Below are 7160 nucleotides of genomic sequence, written 5' to 3'. Positions count from 1 at the left end.
AATGATATGAATTTACCTTCATCTGAATACAGAGTCCCAGGGCCCACCCCCAGGCGTATGTAATAGAAATTCTTGGAGTTGGGCCTCGAAACCTGCATTTCTTCACAAAGCTTCTCAGACAGCTCTGATCTAGCGCTTCGGAATCATTGCTCTATTCCATGTCCTCCTATTTTTCCGAAAGAGCAAACGAGCCAGGAGAATGTGACTTAGCATTGTCACATTGTGCCAGGTTTGGGGCCAGGATCCTGGCCTCCTGACTCCAGCTCCAGGACTCTCTCTACCATTCTGCTTTGCCTCAAGGTGCCAGACCCTTGAGCTTGACTTCTGGGGAACTGAGCGAGGCCTAACCACAGCAATCCTGCTCTGCCCGGCCTTGTTCCTAAATGCCAGGCAGCCTGTGGGGGCAGGGAAAGGGGCCGGCAGTGGGTGTGATGTAATGTGATCTCTCTGAGAGGCTTCTGCAGCCACAGTGGCAGAGCTGTGAGTCTGGTGAGAGCCACTGTCCCACTGGTCTGCTGGGAGCCCTGCCTCCCCATCCCACCCCCACCTCCAGCTGTGTTGGGCTACTATCAACCTCTCCCCACCCCATCTGCCAACAATTCCCCCTTCATTCTGTAGCTCCCCAGAGGTGAGGTGGAGGAGAGACGTTTATGCACATGTCTCCTTAGAATAAATGGCTACAAAGAAAGGAAACTAGGGGTTGTGAGAGGAACGGCTGCCTGGGCCATTGCCATAGCAACGCCTCCATCCTGCCCTAGCAGCTACGTGCTGCCTGGCACGTGCACTGTGTCAGGTCCCTGAGGGCACTGCTGTCTTTCACTCGCTCATGGTTCAGGAGTGAGTTTTTAATCCTGGTATTCAAATGATAATATCCAAAGGCATCCGTGGGACCTTGAACCAGCTGGAGCTGAAAGCACTGGTCCATGGGCCGTCTCTGGAGTGTCGGGGACTCGGGCACCGCTCTCTTCCTCCTTCCACAGGGCTGGCATGCGGTGGCTGCTTAAGTACTGTTGCATGAATGGCTGAACAAATGAGAATTTCTCTGAGGCTCGGTAAATTCTTCTGGAGGTGAGAGAAAAACCACAGTAGAGCAAGATAGGCCCCCTCCAGTTAGGGGAGACACACAGTGATCTCCAAGTCACTTCTAAGAGCCTCCCCTCTTCACGCCTTGCAAACTGCGTGCCTGCCGGCCTCTCTGGGCTGCAAGCCGCCACCGCAGAGGAGTCAGTAACAAAGTGTCTCCCCTGCCAGGGGCATGTGACCCCTCTTCCTCTGCAGAATCATCCTCCCATACCGCTCCCACAAAACACACACACACACACACACACACACACACACACACACACACACACACACACTTTGGGAGAAAGGTAGGCAATAGTGCGTTATTAAAGGGTGAAATCTCCGTGATGAACATGTTTATAGGGAGAGAGAAGATGCTTGGACTCCTGCGAAGGATTTGCCATCGTCATCATAGCCCAGAGCACATTTAAAAACAGAGCTCTTCAATATTCTTCGAGGGTGGCTTTTGAATTTGGAAACAGCAAACAAGACTGGTGAACAAATTAGGTAAATAAACCGGATAATACCATTGGGGATAAAAGACTCCTTACACTTTAATAAATTGAGAGGCTTGGATTTTGTTTGTTTTTGTTTTTGTTTTTGTCTTTGCAGGGTCAATGAGTCATTCGGGAAACATTCTGTGGGTGTGTTGCATGATCGTGTCAGGGCCTGGGGACCTGGAGAAGTGGGGCCCTGGGGTGGGATAGGATCTAAGTGTGAGAGGGAGTCTCGGTCCCTGGGGAGACAAACAGGACATAGCTGCACTCCGCCCCTGCACTGGGCCTCAGACCCCATCCAAGTGTGACACTTCCAATCCTCCAGCCCCTCCCTTTCTCTGGCCCTCTGCCCAGTGACAAAGGTTTGCCGAAAACGCCTAGAGGAACTTCAGCGGCACAGGCTGCCCATCACTGCAGGTTTTATGAGGCCCTCAAAGCTGCCCATTGTTATCTTCTGAGCCTCCTTAATGGCTCGCTTGCTTTCACAAGCTGTTTTGAATTTTTTAAAATATATTTTATTTCTTTATTATTGTATTATTTAATTATTTTATTTTGGCAGTGATGGGGGGGCAGGTATTTAGGTTCTTTTTTTTTTCCTAGAGGAGGTACTGGGGATTGAACCCAGGACCTCATGCATGTTAGCATTGCACTCTACCCCTTGAGCTATAACCCCCCCCCTGCTTTGAATTTTAACCACTCTCCTCATGCCCCTGGGCCACCATCTCCTCCCTCATGAGGCACAGATAACTCATCTCATATCTTCCAGAGAAAACAGATTCTGAGACTGGAGCTCCCTCAACCCCACCCCCATACACCCATTTTCATCTTTCTAGGGACCAATCAGCCCCTTACCTCTTCCAGCTCAGGGAAGGAGGTGGGTCTGCTCCTGTCCAAATCTAAGGCCTCCTGTGTGATCCTGAGTTCACTCCCCAGGTAACTGGCTCCAGGAGCCTCTTCCTTTCTAGCAATGTTATCCCCACATCACACGAACATACCAAGGCTCACCCAGCAGTTTAAAAGCAGCCAGACCCACGACAACAAACCCTTGACACTTTGTCTCTTCCAGGTACTATTTTATACCATTCTTTTCCTCTCCAGTGGAAGTTTATTTCAAGAGGAAAGAATTCTTTTGGAAAGGTTAAACATTCTTAGGGTTTTTTTTTAAATCAATATTTTAAGTTAAAAAAATTTTTTTTCTTAGCCAAGAAACTGTTTTTTTTAATTGAAGTATAGTCAGTTTATTAACATGTGCCTATTTCTTGTGTACAGCACAGTGTCCCAGTCGTGCATATGCATACATATGTTGGTCCTCATATTATTTTTCATTGAAGGTTATTGCAAGATATTCACTATAGTTCCCTGTGCTATACAGTAGAAATCTGTTTATTTTTATACAGAGTGGTTATCATCTGCAAATCTCTAACTCCCAGATTTATCCCTTCCCATCCCCTTCCCCCTCCATAACCATAAGATTGTTTACTAAGTCTGCAACTCTGTTTCTGTTCTGTAGATGAGTTCATTAGTGTCCCTTTTTTCCTTTCCCTGTTTTTTTTTTTTTAATTCCACACGAGTGGTATCATATGGTATTTTTCTTTCTCTTTCTGGCTTACTTCACTTAGAATGATGATCTCCAGGTCCACCCATGTTGCTGCAAATGGCATTATTTCATTCTTTTTTTATCACTGAGTAGTATTCCATTGTATAAATATACCACAACTTCTTTATCCAGTCATCTGTTGATGGACATTTAGGTTGCTTCCATGTCTTGGCTATTGTAAATAGTGCTGCTATGAACATTGGGGTGCACATATCTTTTCAAATTAGAGTTCCTTCCACATAAATGCCCAGCAAGCCCACTCCTGGGCACATGTCTGGAGGGAACTCCAATCAATATTTTTAGAAGCACACAAGGTCGTCTTTTTTTTAAATTTTTTTAATTTAAATATTGTCAATTTACAGTGTATACGATGTCTTCTTTAAATCCCAGTTCTCTTTTCAGAGGCTACTTTTTTCCCACCATTTTCTTTTATACAGAGAATTATGTCTATTTTTACCTTTTCTCTTGCTATTCTCACATAGTGACAAGCATTCCATATTAGCATATATAGATCTGCCCTATTTTTTCCCAATATCCCACAGGGTACTCCAAAGTACACAAAATAGGTGTATCAAAATGTATTTGACAAGTCTTCCTTTGGTGCATGTTTGGATCCCTCTTTTGCTCTTTCAAATAATATTTCAGTTACTAATCATACACGTATGCTATTCTGTATACAAATGTTTCTAGAGAATAAATTCCTAGGTGTGGAATTATGGGAGCAAACTGTGTGCATACTGGGGACTGCAAAAGATGTTGCCAAACAGGCCCGCCATAGAAAATGTACCCATTTACACCCCCACCAGCAAAGAATAAGAGTGACTGTTTCCTAACTCCTTAACAACATGGAGGTGTCCAACTTTTTTTTTTTTTACCTTTCTCAGTCTAAGTGAAAATGATATTTTAATGTAGTTTTAATTTCATTTTCCCTTACAATTGGTGAGGATGTTTTTGTTTTTTTTTTCATGTGCTTAAGAACCTTTTGTATTTTCTTTTCTGTAAACTGTTCATCTCTTTTGTCCATTCTTACACTGGGTGGCTCTCTCCCGTATTGACATGTGGAAGCTTTTTATGTTAAGTCCCTTTTTATGATGGGTTACCTTATTTTTTCCAATTTGTTGCTTATATTTTGATTGTGCCGATGATGGTTTTTGTAATGCAGTTTTTGATTGCGGAAATGTATAAACAACATGAAATTCATCATTGTAACTAGCTTTAAGTATATAGTTCAGTGGCATTAAGTGTATTTACATTAAGTGCAACCATCATCACCATCCATCTCCAGAACTCTGCATCTTCCTGAACTGAAGCTCCAGACCCATTCGACAGTAATTCCTCAACACTGAATTTATCACTCTTTTCTTTTTTTTAATTTTTTTTTTTTTGGTGGGGGTGAGGTAATTATGTTTTTATTTATTTTTAGAGGAGGTACTGGGGATTGAACCCAGGACCTCTTGCATGCTAAGCACACATTCCACTACTTGAGCTATACCCTTCCCCCATTCACCTTTTTTCTTTTGAACTTTGGAGTTTTATATAATACATAGAAAAGCTTTCTCTTTTCCCAGACTTTTTTTCTTAATCTAGAAACTTTTTTTTTCTTTTGATCAATGCTTCTCAGTCCTGGCTGCATTCCAATTATTAGGGGAGCTTTTAAAAATTATGAGTGTCTAGGCCTTACCTCCAGAGATTTTGATTTAAGTAGCTTGGGATGGGACCCAAACATTGGTAATTTTTTTTGAAGTATAGTTGATATACAATACTATATAAGTTACAGGTGTACAATATAGTGATTCACAATTTTTAAAGGTTACACTCCATTTATAGTTATTATAAAATATTGACTATATTCCACGTGTTGTACAATCCATCCTTGTAGCTTATTTTATACATAGTTTGTACCTCTTAATCCCCTCCCCCTTTGGCCCTCCCCCTTCCCTCTCCCCACTGGTAACCACTAGTTCCTTCTCTACATCTTTGAGTCTGTTTCTTTTATGTTATATTCACTAGTTTGTTGTATTTTTTAGATTCCACATATAAATGATATCCTACAGTATTTGTCTTTCTCTGTCTGACTTATTTTACTTTGTATGATGCCTTCCAAGTCCATCCATGTTGCGTCAAATGGCAAAATTTTATTCTTTTTTATGGTAATTCTTAAATAAATTCCTGGGGTGATTCTGAAGCTCAGCCAGCATTGAGAATGACTGTTTTTGCATGTTTACAATTTTGTCTATATTTTAAAGCTTTTGGCTCATCTGGAATTTGAACTAAGAATGATGTGGAAGTTAATCTAGTTTTTTTCCAGATGATCCATTTAATAAATGTGAACTATCCAAACTGACTTCAGAAGTGAGAGAAATTCCTGCCCCCAGCACGTAGTATTTGGGTGTTTGGGGGCAAGTGAAACTCTCTATGCCTCAGTTTCTTCATGTGTAAAATGGGAATAGTGATAATATCTCATACAAGTATTTAATATTTAATAATTTATTTCATTTACTATTTGATATCTAATTCAATCTTAATCTATTAATTTTATTATTAAATTAAATATTAAGATTAATAGTACCATATTAAGATAAAATATTAAAATAAAATATTAATATGATATTATTAATGTGACCGCTATTGTTTCGGTTCAACAAATGAACACACGCAGAGCCAGCACAGATCTGATGTAATGTTATATAATCATTGCAAATTACACCTTAAAAGAATTTAGTTTAAGTGAAGAGAGGCTATAAAATTAACTTATTTAGATAAAAATGCATATATATTAAATACTGCAAAGAAATACACCAACGTATTAGCTGTGATTATGTTACTGGAAAACTGGGTCCACTTGTTGGTAGGTGTTGAGCCAAAAGACACAACTTCTCTTGGGAGAAGGAAGGATTCATTCTTGCAGCAAGTAAGGAGAACACGCGGATGTTTCCCAAAGCAGTGTCTCCCATCACAAAATTGGAGAAGTCTCAAGCTAAAGGCACAGTGCAAGTTTATGAAGGGGCTTGGGCCGTCAACAGAGTCCAAGCTTTAGCTGATGGAAGTCACAAGGGTCAGAAAAGGTCAGCATCATCGACCCTTGGTTCCAGCTGATCTGCTGATTGAGCACTTCAGACTCATCTTTGCCTTTGAAACAGAACTGGGAGTCTTTACAACTGACACGCTGTCTTTGCTATTGTTACTTCTCTTACCTGTATTCTTTCGTTCCCTTAAGCCCATTAATTACTGAGACCTGTTCAAAGGCAAGCATCTCGGCCAGGCTTAGATCACACAATGGCTTGAGCCAAAAATGGCTTCTCTTATGTCAAGAAAGCCTTGCCTGGTTCTCTTTCTCTGGAGACGCTCTACCTTATCTGCTTATAGTTATATTTGGGTGAAAGGAGAACATGAATTCTTTTTTTTCCCCTTACTTTTCCTATATTTATCAAATTGCCTACAATGAGCAGGTACTGATTATATCTGGGGTGGGAAGGGAAAGGAGGTTTTGAAAATTGCTAAGACAGGTCTGTCGATCTGGATTCCATCCTTCAGCATCTGCCCAGCGCTGTTCAAAGAGCCTGTTCGGTATATCGCATCTGTGTTGTGGAGAGCTTTCTGGGGGGTTGGGGGGCAGCATTAGGACTCAGCCTCCAGACACATTCTGGACTCTTCTAACCCGGCTAACTGCCCTTGAATCCAGCATTGTGCTATCACTTTATCAACAAGGTCATAAAAGACCTTATCAAAAGCCTTGCAAAAGCCTCCATTTATTTGTTCAGTCAACAAATGTCAACTGAGTCTCTATTATGCTCCAGGCCTTGTTTCTATTTCCTTAACAGATGAGCCTAGAAATAATATTAAAGAAAGAAAAAGGTCAGGCTGAACTATTCTGTTTATTTTTCTTTTTTTGTTGGGGGGGAGTGGTAATTAGGTTTATTTGTTTATTTTTAAAGGAGATACTGGAGGTTGAACCCAGGACCTCATGCATGCTAAGCACATGCTCTACCGCTTAAACTGTACCC

Source organism: Camelus ferus, chromosome 15 (assembly GCF_009834535.1).
Source record: "Camelus ferus isolate YT-003-E chromosome 15, BCGSAC_Cfer_1.0, whole genome shotgun sequence".
In the NCBI taxonomy this organism is placed as follows: domain Eukaryota; kingdom Metazoa; phylum Chordata; class Mammalia; order Artiodactyla; family Camelidae; genus Camelus; species Camelus ferus.
This window is presented reverse-complemented; position numbering follows the sequence as displayed.